This window comes from Schistocerca gregaria, chromosome 3, assembly GCF_023897955.1.
Source record: "Schistocerca gregaria isolate iqSchGreg1 chromosome 3, iqSchGreg1.2, whole genome shotgun sequence".
Lineage (NCBI taxonomy): Eukaryota > Metazoa > Arthropoda > Insecta > Orthoptera > Acrididae > Schistocerca > Schistocerca gregaria.
Window position 1 is genome coordinate 140857213 of NC_064922.1, and position 14841 is coordinate 140872053.

Here is a 14841-nt window from a genome sequence, read left to right on the forward strand (position 1 = left end):
CGAACCTGCGACCGTAGCGGTCGCTCGGATTCAGGCTGTAGTGCCTAGAACCGCTCGGCCACCCCAGCCGGCTATGTGGCACAGGTACAGAACTTAACATCAGAATAGCGGTAGAAGTATTAGAAACAGAATATTTGTCGTCAATGATGTACGCAGTGGGCCATTTCTCTAACACTCTCAAAACACGATCATCCAAAGTAGCTCCAAAAATTATCCAATTAAATAAGCAGCAGATTCTATGTCTCTCTCTCTCTCTCTCTCTCTCTCTCTCTCTCTCTCTCTCTCTCTCTCTGTGTGTGTGTGTCTGTGTGTATGTGTGTGTGTGTGTGTGTGTGTGTGTGTGTGAGAGAGAGAGAGAGAGAGAGAGAGAGAGAGAGAGAGAGAGAGAGAGAGAGGGAGAGAGAGAGAGAGAGACCAAGTACCAGTTCCATCCAGGATGGGGTCCATAAATTGGTAATACATAACGCTACTTTTCGGAAGCGGAATACAATGCTTTGACGTACAACAACTGTAAGGTGTTACTATGCGCTTCATTTATATTTCGCCACGCTCCTCGCTCTACTTCGTGGTATCCCCCTCAACTAAACGATAAGCGAAAATTAAATCGTTGGAGAGCCTTTGTTCCCAATTTCATAACGGGACGCCCACTCTGCGGAGATTCCTATTAAGATATGAGCCCCGAAAGTAATTCTTTCGAATATCGTTTCAATTACAGAGTTTACCACACCTGCTCCACTTATCACACGTTCCGCGCGCTTAAACAAACAAGAAGCAGCGCCGTAAAGAAATGCAGGGGGCGATCGGATCGCGGGACACGTGTAATGGAATTGTTTGGTGGACACGGCGGCGGTCCAATTACCGGGTGGAACAGGATAGGAGGCGGAGATGGCATCGTGTGGTCCGGGGCCGCCAGCGGCTACCGGGCCAGAGCGTCGCACGGGTTGGAGCTCCGTGTAGGGAAAGCGGGGCCAGCTAGAAGGTGGCAGCCATTTTGGGCCCACCGCGTTGTTGCTGCTGCTTGTACAGAGCCGTTTGAAAGGCACGAATTTATAGGAAGGAGAAATGATAACGAATTTCCAATCGGCACGAAACAGGAACATTTTGAGCCCATTTCAATAAAATCTATAGTGACAGCTTTGGAAATAAAAACACATGGAACTGCTGTTACTATACAGTTGTAAGGTGTCAGGCAAATCCAACACCTTCCATGAAAACCCTGACATGATAGCAAATCCTGCGGTATGTCACAAAGCTCCGAATAAATCCTGACATTAAATTAACCAAAGTAATACAATCAACGAGTGAGCAAATGGAATACCACAGACTAACACAAGAACGCCTAAATGCATGTCATACCTTTCCACCGTGAAACAGATGCAGTTCTGAGGGGAGAAACGAGAACAGAAGCCGAGAGCAGAACCCTGTTAAGCTAGAAGGCCCTACGATAAGGGACGGACACCCACATCGCCAGCCGAGCGCCAAGACCACCCCCAGCCCATGTTAAAAGATAGAGCCCTCCAGAAGAACAGTATAGATCTTACGATAACACTAAAAGGGCCACGCCAGCTGCAAGTTTTAGCGTGAGACTTTTTCGCGTCTCTGTTACGTAGCAAACATTAAAAACATTGCCCCACCACGAAAAGTATAACGTTTCTCATTGGATAGACAGAATTTTTGAAGGCGGAGCTTAAGGTTAACATTGAGACCCCGATTGGTCAGTTGAAAACACAGCCAGATAGCTTTTCTTAAACCAACTTTGGTAAATGGTGGTAAGGAGAAGTTAGAAGGGTTGCTTCCTAGACGGCGAGGTGTGTGGGGCTGCGCTGCCCGCCGCCCGCTGACGCTGCCTCATCAACGACAAGGTTATCAACGCACGCGATCCGTATAACAGCGCATAAGGCTTCACTCAGAACTGCAGAAGTCTCATCTGTTACACCCCCTTTTTGCGTAATTCTAGTGTCGATCGTCAATTAAACTTCGTGGTATTCACATTTGCTATTAGAAGTTAAAATCTGAAACGCGATGATTTTTCTGTTATATAATTATTGAGAAGCCACATCAGCTACTGTAATTTACGACAAGTTAAATAAGTAATTAAAGATAATTGAGGGTGACTGTAGACCATTGTGATAGTTTTCTCTTTCATGAAACTTAACTTAAACCTAGGTTATTGATGTGATATGGCAGAGGTCATCCTTCGATCCATTGTAGAACTTGGAAACCCATTCAGGGAATATTCGTTCACATTTTTGTTGAACGCAGTTGGTTTTTATCATCCTGTATTAAAATATTTCCTTTTATCAATAGTGCATTTATAAGCAATGTTTGTGAGTAGAATAAAAATTCCAATGGTAAACTTAACTACTTTCTAGACGTTATTTTACCAGCTAATTAAAAATAGGAAAGCCTTGAACCCCTTCCACTAAATTCAGTTAGTATTAATATTCTTTTACAGGGAGTGCTGTGGAGCTGACGCTGAAATGATTAAGTATTTGATTATGTCATCGCTAGTCTCACTGAACTCTTCTGAACTCTACATGTCATGTGTGGTCTGGCGTCTCCTTACCAGCAACAGGTCCCAGGTTCAAACTAGTCAATTCCCTATAAAACACGCTCAGAGTGTCGTTGTGCGAAAGTGTTAGGAAGATACGACTTAGAACAAACAGACTCCACGCAGAATGTTAGACAGTAGAATACACAATGAGGTGACAAAAGTCGCAGGATAGCGATATGCACCTATGCAGATGGCAGTGGTATCGCATACATGAGGTGTAAATGTGCAGTGCATTGGGGGAGATGCCATTTGTGCTCAGATGATTCATGTAAAAAGGTTTCCGGCGTGATTACGGCCGCACGGCTTTGAACGCGGAGTGGTAGTCGGAGCTAGACGCGTATAACATTCAATTCCTGAAATCATTAGGGAATTCAGTATTTCAATTTCCACACCATCGATAGCGTGCCGAGAATACCAAACTTCAGGCATGACCTCTCACCATGGACAAAGCGCTGACGGTCGGCCTTCACCTACCGACCAAGGGCCGCGGCTTCTTACGACAAGAAAGGAAGAATTAATTGATTGTTGGAGTTAATAACGGTCATCCTGCTTTACCTCCTCTGCATTAATGCAGATGACGTGTCACTGAGCACATTGGTTCTGTGCATGCAGTACACGTGAGGCGCCTGGTTGTTTCCACTGCACTGTGTGGAATACGAAGGTTCTGTTATAGTTCACTAACCTGCTGTCTTCAAGTTGATGTCCCTAGCGCAGAAAACAGCACGCAGGTCGTAGGTTTTGTATCTTGAGGTTGAAACTGACTTTTAGCAAAGTTCTGTTCTGAAATAATGTATCACTTCCTTGGGATGCCACTCGCGCATTTTAATGTAGCCACACGAGAAGACTACATCATCTTAATACAACACCTATTGACACAGCAAAGTACACAATGTTTACCAAAATGTATCTTGCCACTATTTGTGGCACGTGTCTGTGCCTCCTGACTACCGGAGTGAATCTTTTAATACTGAATACTGGCAAACACATCCTGCCACAGACTGCATGACTGTACATCTCGACTGCCTAATCCAGAGGGACGAACGGGAAATAAAAATTGGAAATACATCCTACGACAGAAAACATGTCTCTTTTTCTCGAATGCCTAATCAAGAGTCAAGAACAGCGCGAAACACTTCGCGAACCATACTACAAAAGGCGTGACCCGAACGCTTCCGAAGTGCTTCGTCTGCAATTTCGTCAGTCTTTTGTTTTTGATTTAAATTGTTTTTAATAATTCTAAAGTGAGTGATTCATAGTCAGCTGTTCAGAGATATTTATATTAGAAAGTGGGGTCATTCCAATGAGTAATATAACTAATAATAATAACTATACCTTAACGCAGGCTCATCCAAGAATTGCGCCCGCCGGGCGTGCCCGCGGCCCGCGGGAGCAAGGCAGTGTAGTTCAGCGCCCCGTCCGCGACCGTGTGTCGCTAGTGTCGCCATAGTGTCGCCATAGGGGAGAGAGAGAGAGAGAGAGAGAGAGAGAGACAGCTGCAGAGCGAGTGAGACCGCACAGCACTGCTCTGCGGTGCACTGTCCAGTGGTCAGAGCTAACGTAAACTAAATATTCTATTTTAGAATCAATTTTATGTAGGGGATATAGGGTCTCAGTCTTACTTTTGGTAGTTACAAGTAAGTATTTTTTGTTATACTTCGTTCTACAATTTTTTGTATCCCTTTTCAGAGTTTAGAAATCGGATCCTTAGTTTGGTGTTTTGTACGTAATAATTTTAACTGACCAACTTTGAAAACTTATTAAAATAGAATTAAGGTTATAAAGCTCTTTAATTCTTACAGTCAACATCGTTAAAGAAGACAATTAACATTTTATACGTTTTTCTTTTTCGAGGAAACGATTTTGTCTATCGCCAAGGTTCTTAGTTTTAGCAAGATTTAAAAGAGGGAAAAAGCGCTCACAAATATACGTGGAACCAAATATTGAGAGAACTTTGGCCGCGTGCTTGTGCAAAAGAGGATATTTCTCTCGTGGAAGACAGCTGTAAAAGTCATCCAGAGTTTTACACATAAGAAAGCGGTCCTTCAGACGGATATGGCACTGTAGGTCAATCGAAGCACTTGTGAGACGTCCTCTGCCCGAAGGGAAAACGGGCGAACAAATAGACTCCTGGAAATGGAAAAAAGAACACATTGACACCGGTGTGTCAGACCCACCATACTTGCTCCGGACACTGCGAGAGGGCTCTACAAGCAACGATCACACGCACGGCACAGCGGACACACAAGGAGCCGTGGTGTTGGCCGTCGAATGGCGCTAGCTGCGCAGCATCTGTGCACCGCCGCCGTCAGTGTCAGCCAGTTTGCCGTGGCATACGGAGCTCCATCGCAGTCTTTAACACCGGTAGCATGCCGCGACAGCGTGGACGTGAACCGTATGTGCAGTTGACGGACTTTGAGCGAGGGCGTATAGTAGGGATGCGGGAGGCCGGGTGGACGTACCGCCGAATTGCTCAACACGTGGGGAGTGAGGTCTCCACAGTACATCGATGTTGTCGCCAGTGGTCGGCGGAAGGTGCACGTGCCCGTCTACCTGGGACCGGACCGCAGCGACGCACGGATGCACGCCAAGACCGTAGGATCCTACGCAGTGCCGTAGGGGACCGCACCGCCACTTCCCAGCAAATTAGGGACACTGTTGCTCCTGGGGTATCGGCGAGGACCATTCGCAACCGTCTCCATGAAGCTGGGCTACGGTCCCGCACACCGTTAGGCCATCTTCCGCTCACGCCCCAACATCGTGCAGCCCGCCTCCAGTGGTGTCGCGACAGGCGTGAATGGAGGGACGAATGGAGACGTGTCGTCTTCAGCGATGAGAGTCGCATCTACCTTGGTTCCAATGATGGTCGTATGCGTGTTTGGCGCCGTGCAGGTGAGCGCCACAATCAGGACTGCATACGACCGAGGCACACAGGGCCAACACCCGGCATCATGGTGTGGGGAGCGATCTCCTACACTGGCCGTACACCTCTGGTGATCGTCGAGGGGACTGGGTGAAGCGTCGTCTCACGCGGTCTGCACGTCCAGCACGAACGCTGGTCCAACTGAGGCGCCAGGTGGAAATGGCATGGCAAGCCGTTTCACAGGACTACATCCAGCATCTCTACGATCGTCTCCATGGGAGAATAGCAGCCTGCATTGCTGCGAAAGGTGGATATACACTGTACTAGTGCCGACATTGTGCATGCTCTGTTGCCTGTGTCTATGTGCCTGTGGTTCTGTCAGTGTGATCATGTGATGTATCTGACCCCAGGAATGTGTCAATAAAGTTTCCCCTTCCTGGGACAATGAATTCACGGTGTTCTTATTTCAATTTCCAGGAGTGTATATCTATCGGCTGGCGTTCGGGCGGTCCGCACGGCTAGCTTAGCGGCACGGCTCGGCCACTGCAGCAACATACGAATTCGCCCGGGGCGCTGGCCGCGGGCGATCGCGGGCGCTGGCGCCCCAGGGGCACAGCTTGGGCGAGTCTGCCTTAACGTTGTGGCGCCCTAGCTCCGAACACAGCAGCCTATCACAAAGCAGTAACATCATGCAGGCTGTCTTTCTCACGGGAATGGTACTGAATCTAACATCTGTCATAGGTATCTCACACCACATTTCGTCATCTATATACTTCTTGCATCTCCACTGCTCTGGGAACAGTTTCTTGGAGCCTAAAATGATGGCTGACTAAGCCAGAAATATTACAGTCTTTCTAGGGTTGTCAGTGCCAAGAGACAAGCAACATCGCGTGAAATAAACGAAGAAACCAAGTCGGACATACGACGAGGATATTCGTTAGGACAGTGCGGTGCAGTTTGACGTCAAGGGGCTACGGCAGCAGACGACCGAGGCGGGTGCCTTTCATAACAGCTCAGCATCGCCTGCAACGTCTCTCCTGGGCTCGTGACCATATCGGTTGGCCCTAGACGAATAGAAAATCGTGACCTTGCCATATGAGTCCCGATTTCAGTTGGTAAGAGCTGACAAGGTTCCAGTGTGGCACAGATCCCGGGGAAGCTATGCAGCCAACTTGTCAACAAAGCACTGTGCAAGCTGGTGGTGGATCCGTAATGCCGGCCGGGGTGGCCGAGCGGTTCTAGCCGCTACAGTCTCGAACCGTGCGACCGCTACGGTCGCAGGTTCGAATCCTGCCTCGGGCATCGATGTGTGTGATATCCTTACGTTAGTTAGGTTTAAGTAGTTCTAAGTTCTTGGGGACTAATATCCTCAGAAGTTGAGTCCCATAGTGCTCATAGTCATTTGAACCATTTTATCCGTAATATTGTGTGGTGCGAACCAATCATTGAGTGGAAATGGTTATGTTCGGCTACTTGGAGACCACTGGCAGCCATAACATGCTCCCAAACAAGGATGGAATTTTTAATGGATGACAGTGCCTCACGACACCGGGGAAGAACTGATCGCGACTGGTTTGAAGAACGCTGGCCATCCAGATCGCCCGACATGAATCTCATCGATATATTATGGTACGTAATAGAGAGGTTAGTTAGTGCACAAAATTCTGCACCAGTAACGCTATCAGAGTTATGGACGGTTATATAGGCTACATGGCTCATTTTCTCTGCAGGGGTTTCCAACGATTTCTTCAGGCCATGCGATGTTGGGTTTCCTCACCACGCTGTGCTGAAATAGGTCCGAAAGTACGTCACGAGATATTGCTTGACTTCCGTCGCCTCAGTGTATAAGCGAATGCTACACACTTGATGGTATTGGAAGCAGATCGGATGCGCATCACTGAAGACTCTAATACGTACAAACACCCAAAGGAGGCCCATGTCCACTCTTTGATGTCAGGCTGCTGCTTGTTGGGTGCCGATAGTGATGTTGATGAAGCGTACATTTAGGAGAGATGAACGCTATTCTGTACTTCGAGGTAATCCTACGCAAAACTTTGAACCAGAAGTTCTTCTACGATAGCGGTGTAGTAAAACCAAAGTAAATATCATAGTAGGGTTCCGTAAATTAAATAAACAATTGGCTTTTGGCACAGCCTAAATTACATAAATGAGAATAGAACTTAAAACAAACAAATTTGAGAACTAAGAAACAATAGGTCTAAACTGTTTTAGCAATAATATTCAATATTTGGAAGGCTACAGGGGCCGAAGGGAGAAATAGGGAACACGGGAAGAAAGTAAATTACATAACAAACGCAAGCATTACGCTGTCTCAGTTTGTTAGCATTATAATTACAGTGAAACCACTATATAACGTTTTTCAAGGGACCACAAATTCTGAACAGTGTATAGAGGAAAACACTATAAAGAGGAAGGCTTCCAAATAATAATTATAGGGCATTACTGAAGTTTGGGATACCATTAATCAGCTTTATCAAATGGTGCCATAGATGACATTTTAAATTTTCACAACACTGTAATTTATTATCACCATGGCAATTTTTACCCACGAAAAGTAACAGATTGGGGAACCTGCATCCACTGAGCTACAGTTGGTTCGTCCACACTTTCTTTCGTCGTTCGTCCTTACTTTTTCCACATTCCGCTTTGTATACAACAACATGACGCTGTCGAAATTTATCAATCCATCCATTGAACGCCTTAAAATTTTCTATTCCTAACTGCAGTGATAATTGAAGCGCCTTGTTCTTCAAAATAGTTCCGTCTACAGCTGAAAGCAAGGGGAAACTACGGCCGTGATTTTTCCTTAGGGCATGCAGCTTTACTGTATGGTTAAATGATGATGGCGTCCTATTGGGTAATATATTCCGGAGGTAAACTAGTCCCCCATTCTGATCTCCAGGCGGGGACTACTCAAAGAGGATGTCGTTATCAGGACAAAAAAAATGTCAGATCCCTTAATCGGACAGGTAGGTTAGAAAATTTAAAAAGGGAAATGGATAGGCTAAAGTTAGATATAGTGGGAATTAGTTAAGTTCGGTGGCAGGATGAACAAGATTTCTAGTCAGGTGACTACAGAGTTATAAACACAAAATCAAATAGGAGTAATGCATGGGTAGGTTTAATAATGAATAAGAAAGTAGGAAAGCGGGTAAGCTACTACAAACAGCATAGTGAACGCATTATTGTGGCCAAGATAGATACGAAGCCCACGCCTACTACAGTAGTACAAGTCTGTATGCCAACTAGCTCTGAAGATGACGAAGAAATTGAAGAAATGTATGACGAAATAAAAGAAATTATTCAGATAGTGAAGGGAGACGAAAATTTAATAGTCATGGGTGACTGGAATTCGTCAGTAGGAAAAGGGATAGAAGGAAACATAGTAGGTGAATATGGATTGGGGGGAAGAAATGAAGGAGGAAGCCGTCTGATAGAATTTTGCACAGAGCACAACTTAATCATAGCTAATACTTGGTTCAAGAATAATAAAATAAGGTTGTATACATGGAAGAATCCTGGAAATACTAAAAGGTATCAGATAGATTACATAATGGTAAGACAGAGATTTAGGAATCAAGTTTTAAATTGTAAGACATTTCCAGGGGTAGATGTGGATTCTGACCAAAATCTATTGGTTATGAACTGTAGATTAAAACTGAAGAAACTGTAAAAAGGTGGAAATTTAAGCAGATGGGACCTGGATAAACTAAAAGAACCAGAGGTTGTACAGAGTTTCAGGGAGAGAATAAGGGAACAATTGACAGGAATGGGGAAAAGAAATACAGTAGAAGAAGAATGGGTAGCTTTGAGGGATGAAGTAGTGAAGGCAGCAGAGGATCAAGTAGATAAGAAGACGAGGGCTAGTAGAAATCCTTGGGTAACAGAAGATATATTGAATTTAATTGATGAAAGGAGAAAATATAAAAATGCAGTAAATGAAGCAGGCAAAAAGGAATACAAACGTCTCAAAAATGTGATCGACAAAAAGTGCAAAATGGCTAAACAGGGATGGCTAGAGGACAAATGTAAGGATGTAGAGGCTTATCTGGCTAGTGGTAAGATAGATACTGCCTACAGCAAAATTAAAGAGATCTTTGGAGATAAGAGAACCACTTGCATGAACATCAAGAGTTCAGATGGAAACCCAGTTCTAAGCAAAGAAGGGAAGGCAGAAAGGTGGAAGCAGTATATAGAAGGTCTATGCAAGGGCGATGTACTTGTAGACAATATTATGGAAATGGAAGAGGATGTAGATGAAGACGAAAAGGGAGATACGATACTGCGTGAAGAGTTTGACAGAGCACTGAAAGACCTGAGTCGAAACAAGGCCCCGGGAGTAGACAACATTCCATTAGAACTACGGCCGTGGGAGAGCCAGTCCTGACAAAACTCTACCATCTGGTGAGCAAGATGTATGAGACAGGCGAAATACCCTCAGACTTCAAGAAGAATATAATAATTCCAATCCCAAAAAAAGCTGGTGTTGACAAATGTGAAAATTACCGTACTATCAGTTTAATAAGTCACAGCTGCAAAATACTAACGCGAATTCTTTACAGACGAATGGAAAAACTGGTAGAAGCCGACCTCGGCGATGATCAGTTTGGATTCCGTAGAAATGTTGGAACAAGTGAGGCAATACTGACCCTACGACTCGTCTTAGAAGCTAGATTAAGAAAGGGCAAACCTACGTTTCTAGCATTTGTAGACTTAGAGAAAGTTTTTGACAATGTTGACTGGAAAACTCTCAAATTCTGAAGGTGGCAGGGGTAAAATACAGGGAGCGAAAGGCTATTTACAGTTTGTACAGAAAGCAGATGACAGTTATAAGAGTCGAGGGGCATGGAAGGGAAGCAGTGGTTGGGAAGGGAGTGAGACAGGACTGTAGCCTATCCCCGATGTTATTCAATCTGTATATTGAGCAATCAGTGAAGGAAACAAAAGAAAAATACGGAGTAGGTATTAACATCCATGGAGAAGAAATAAAAACTTCGAGGTTCGCCGATGACATCGTAATTCTGTCAGAGACAGCAAAGGACTTGGAAGAGCAGTTGAACGGAATGGATAGTGTTTTGAAAGGAGGATATAAGATGAACATCATCAAAAGAAAAACGAGGATAATGGAATGTAGTCGAATTAACTCGGGTGACGCTGAGGGAATTGGATTAGGAAATGAGACACTTAAAGTAGTAAAGGAGTTTTGCTATTTGGGGAGCAAAATAACTGATGATGGTCGAAGTAGAGAGGTTTTAAAATGTAGACTGGCAATGGCAAGGAAAGCGTTTCTGAAGAAGAGAAATTTGTTAACATCGAGTATAGATTTAAGTGTGAGTTAGTCATTTCTGAAAGTATTTGTATGGAGTGTAGCCATGTATGGAAGTGAAACATGGACGATAAATGGTTTGGACAAGAAGAGAATAGAAGCTTTTGAAATGTGGTGCTACAGAAGAATGCTGAAGAATATATGGGTGGATCACTTAACTAATGAGGAGGTGTTGAATAGAATTGGGGAGAAGAGAAGTTTGTGGCACAACTTGACTAGAAGAATGGATCAGTTGGTATGACATGTCCTGAGGCATGAAGGGATCACCAATTTAGTATTGGAGGGCAGTGTGGAGGGTAAAAATCGTAGAGGGAGACCAAGAAGTGAATACACTATGCAGATTCAGAAGGATGTAGGTTGCGGTAGGTACTGGGAGATGAAGAGGCTTGTACAGGATAGAGTAGTATGGAGAGCTGCATCAAACCAGTCTCAGGACTGAAGACCACAACAACAACATAGGAATGTTTGCAGCACGTGCTTGCTGGAACCAAGTTAATAAAACTTCCCCCCATTTCGTCGTAAGTCGATGGTTTCAAACGCATACGTTTCGAATTTCCATAATTCTCAGACCCTTCCATTATCGACGATCAGTTTTTGATAATAGTGTTGAGTGTTGAGGGGGCCAGTTCAAATTGCTTCGCTTGCTCCATGCGACAAAAAAAATCTTTATATCGTAGACACAATCTCATTAGACACACGAACTGTTTGCTGCTCAGCTCTCACAACATGCTATGAATACAAAGCATCTATTGAAATGCCACCCAAAAGATCGCAAGCAGAATGTGCATCACATGTCACGTGACCGGGTCCTGTCGCTGAGCGCGGGCTTTCCGAGCCGGTGCAAACTGTGAATCCACAGAACGGAAAACAATGCGTCTACATCCAGTCACATAAACGTTATATTGACCAGGGTTCCAAAAATATGAGCATTACATGGAGGAAATTGTAATACAGAGGACACACAGTAAAGAGGATTATTTAACATTGTTTATATGAACTTTTAGTCGGGACCGAAAAAAAACGAACGTGACATAGAGGAAAACATCATATGGAGGAACGTTATAAAGACGTTTCACTGTAGAACATTAAAACGGCATCTCGGCTTTCCTTTATGTTTGCCCGTTTATTTAATGGCTCAAAATACAAGCCTTTATGAAAAAAAATTTGTATCACATTTTATAAGTCTCTTGAAAGTAAGTATGGTACTTCGGAGCTACATTCTAACAACTGCAAAGAGTGTAAATGGGGTCAGAGTTAAAAATTTACGATTACAAAGAAGTTAAAGGGAGTAATTCAACTTGTGTGTTACTGCATGGCAGCATGTTAATAACCGAGCACGGTGTGGAGAGTAGCACACAATTTCGTGCGAGCCCGAATTATAAAGCAATGTGCTGCACAAGCGAAGCAATTAGTGTGGACAATGGAAGACTGGACAGATTGTATGAGCTGGATGTATAACAGGGAAGAGTGAGGTGCCTTTAAATTACCACTGCTGACGCTTGTTTTAGATGGTGCTGTTAAGGATGAATTACGGCCGTCGATAAGTAACTTGTTTTTCTTGCAGTGCAAAGAGCGACTGATGAGAAACACTCATGGTACCTTAAATTATAGCTGCTGCGTGCAATGCGTCATGATTCTCGACAATACGTAGCGTTTCTTTTATTATGTCCTGTGGATTATCACTTTTCATATACGTTGCTCATGTAGATGTTTTAATTTCGTTGCTAGCTTGCAAATTCAGGTTAAAAGTGTCTTTCATGGAGGCTGTACATGATATATCGACTTCACTCTAGACGTGATACATGCTCTGTAGCTGTTTTAAAACATGAGTTTCTATACATTTATATTCATTCATTAATATACCTCACACACACAATGGAGCAAGTTTTGTACACTTAATACAGGTTTTCTGTTTAATTATGAGCTATAGGTCATTATTTGAGTTTGCTTTTGAGGGTTGTCTCAATGATATCCTTCTACCACGCCGTTAACTCTTCAGTCCTACAGCTATATGTACTAAACGTAAGAAGAGAAAGAAGCACCACGAAGGAATTATCTGAACAGGACAGAAATCAGAAGATGTGACCAACATGCAGAGATAATAAGTGATTACAATCAAGAAGAATTGAATGATTTATTCAGGAGGAAGAGCTTCTCAAGTGCGCAAGTCAGTAACGAGTTGGTCCATCTCTGGTTATTGTGCAAGCACTTATTCTGCACCGGCCGGAGTGGCCAAGCTGTTCTAGGCGCTACAGTCTAGAACCACACGACCGCTACGGTCGCAGGTTCGAATCCTGCCTCAGGCATGGATGTGTGTTATGTCCTTAAGTTAGTTAGGTTTAAGGGTTTAAGTAGTTCTAAGTTCTAGGGGACTGATGACTTCAGAAGTTATGTCACATAGTGCTCAGGGCCATTTCAACCATTTATTCCACTTTGTCTTGATTGATAGAGTTCTCAGATGTCTCCTGAAGGAAACCTTGCCAAATTCTGACCAATTTGCCTATTATATCGTCAGAATTCTGAGATTACTGGGGAACCCTGTCCGTAATGCTCCAAATGTTGTAAGGTGGCATGTTCTCCTGACTTGCACTTCTTACATATTCCGACCTCATCATCATATTCTGCCTATCAAGACGCTTCATTCGAGCCCAAAGTCGATAGGGTAGAGTCAACTTTGAATGAATTCATGTAAGCGATATGCAAATCCAATAACTAAGTCGCAAGTGCGCACCGAGGTTGAAAAAGTCGAGGCTGGCGTCCACAACATGGCGGCTACAGGAATTTTCGTTCTAGGCAGGTGGCCGGCCCTTTGGGAGGCCAGTCCCTTCAGAGGAGTGGGTCGGCGCACACGCCAGACTCCCTGCCCAGAGAGAGGACAGCTTTTGCCAGAGTGAGAGGATAACAATCCCTGTTTTTGACTTAGAAGCAAATTCCGCTACGCTGTGTGTGAGTGCCCATAAGACGCATTTTTGACAGACCGACTGCATAGTTACGGAGTTCTCACAGGAGGACAGTATACGCTACATTTTTTTTTGCATTGGTCAACTTAAACAAAACGTCATTCTCCTGTTAAAAGAGCAACCCTGATTGGCGGAATGTTTCTGTCACAAAGAGCCAGAGGAGTGACAGAAGACAGTGAATGATATACCCTTGCAACGTTTGCAGAAAAAGGGGCAGTTTCATTGTCGCTCTTGGAGCAGGAACATGTAACTAGAGCGAGTGCGCTCGAACGTGTCCGCGAAAAGCGAGGAACAAAGTCTCTACTCAGTACTGCACTGAGGGAGCACCTCTGTCGCTAGTGAATCGGACTGATACTCTATACTGAGTCGCTCGTCATTAAGCGTTTGTTCACTGTGTGGGCTGTGACACTTAATATGCGGTGTGAACATGGACTATTAGTTAGCCCATGCCAGCGAACACTGAGTGGCATCGCAGTGAACTGGTTATCTGACCGGTGTACCACGACAATAGTTAGACTAGGGGTAGATAGGAGTCCCTGACTTCATCAAGGCGTAGTGAGAGTTCGATAGTTTTGTTATTTTTCAGCAGCCACCGACCCAGGCAGCAGTCGTCGCAGCTCACGGTATTGTGGGCTACAGCGTAGGCGAGCCCCAGCTTTCCTCCATTAGAAATAACAGACTTGATTCACATCACTCCATAACTTTTCTCACTCGACCGCCTTGACCGTACTTAGAAAAATTCAATCGGAGAATTATTCAAGTTGAGTAGGTGCAGCTCTCAGCCATTCTGCCTAGTAAATGACATTCTTAAAGAAAAGGGATAAAAGAGCCTTCCCACGTTTTGTATATAAATGTCATTAACAGGAGTCCTATGTATAAGAGGTAACCTCCTATACCGAAAAGAACCCGGAAATTTGTATATCAGTTTGTAAATAAAAGCTTCATTTGATTTTTCTTAAATTTTGCAATAAATAATATTTTCTGTTCGTTTAATGTTCTCCTTACACTAACTAGGAATACTTCAGTACCCAAGTATCCCACTAGTTACGTAAAAGTAGAACGTTTCTGTGTCTTTTTCCTTACAGCAGACGACTCCAGGAGATATTTATTGCTGAAAGTT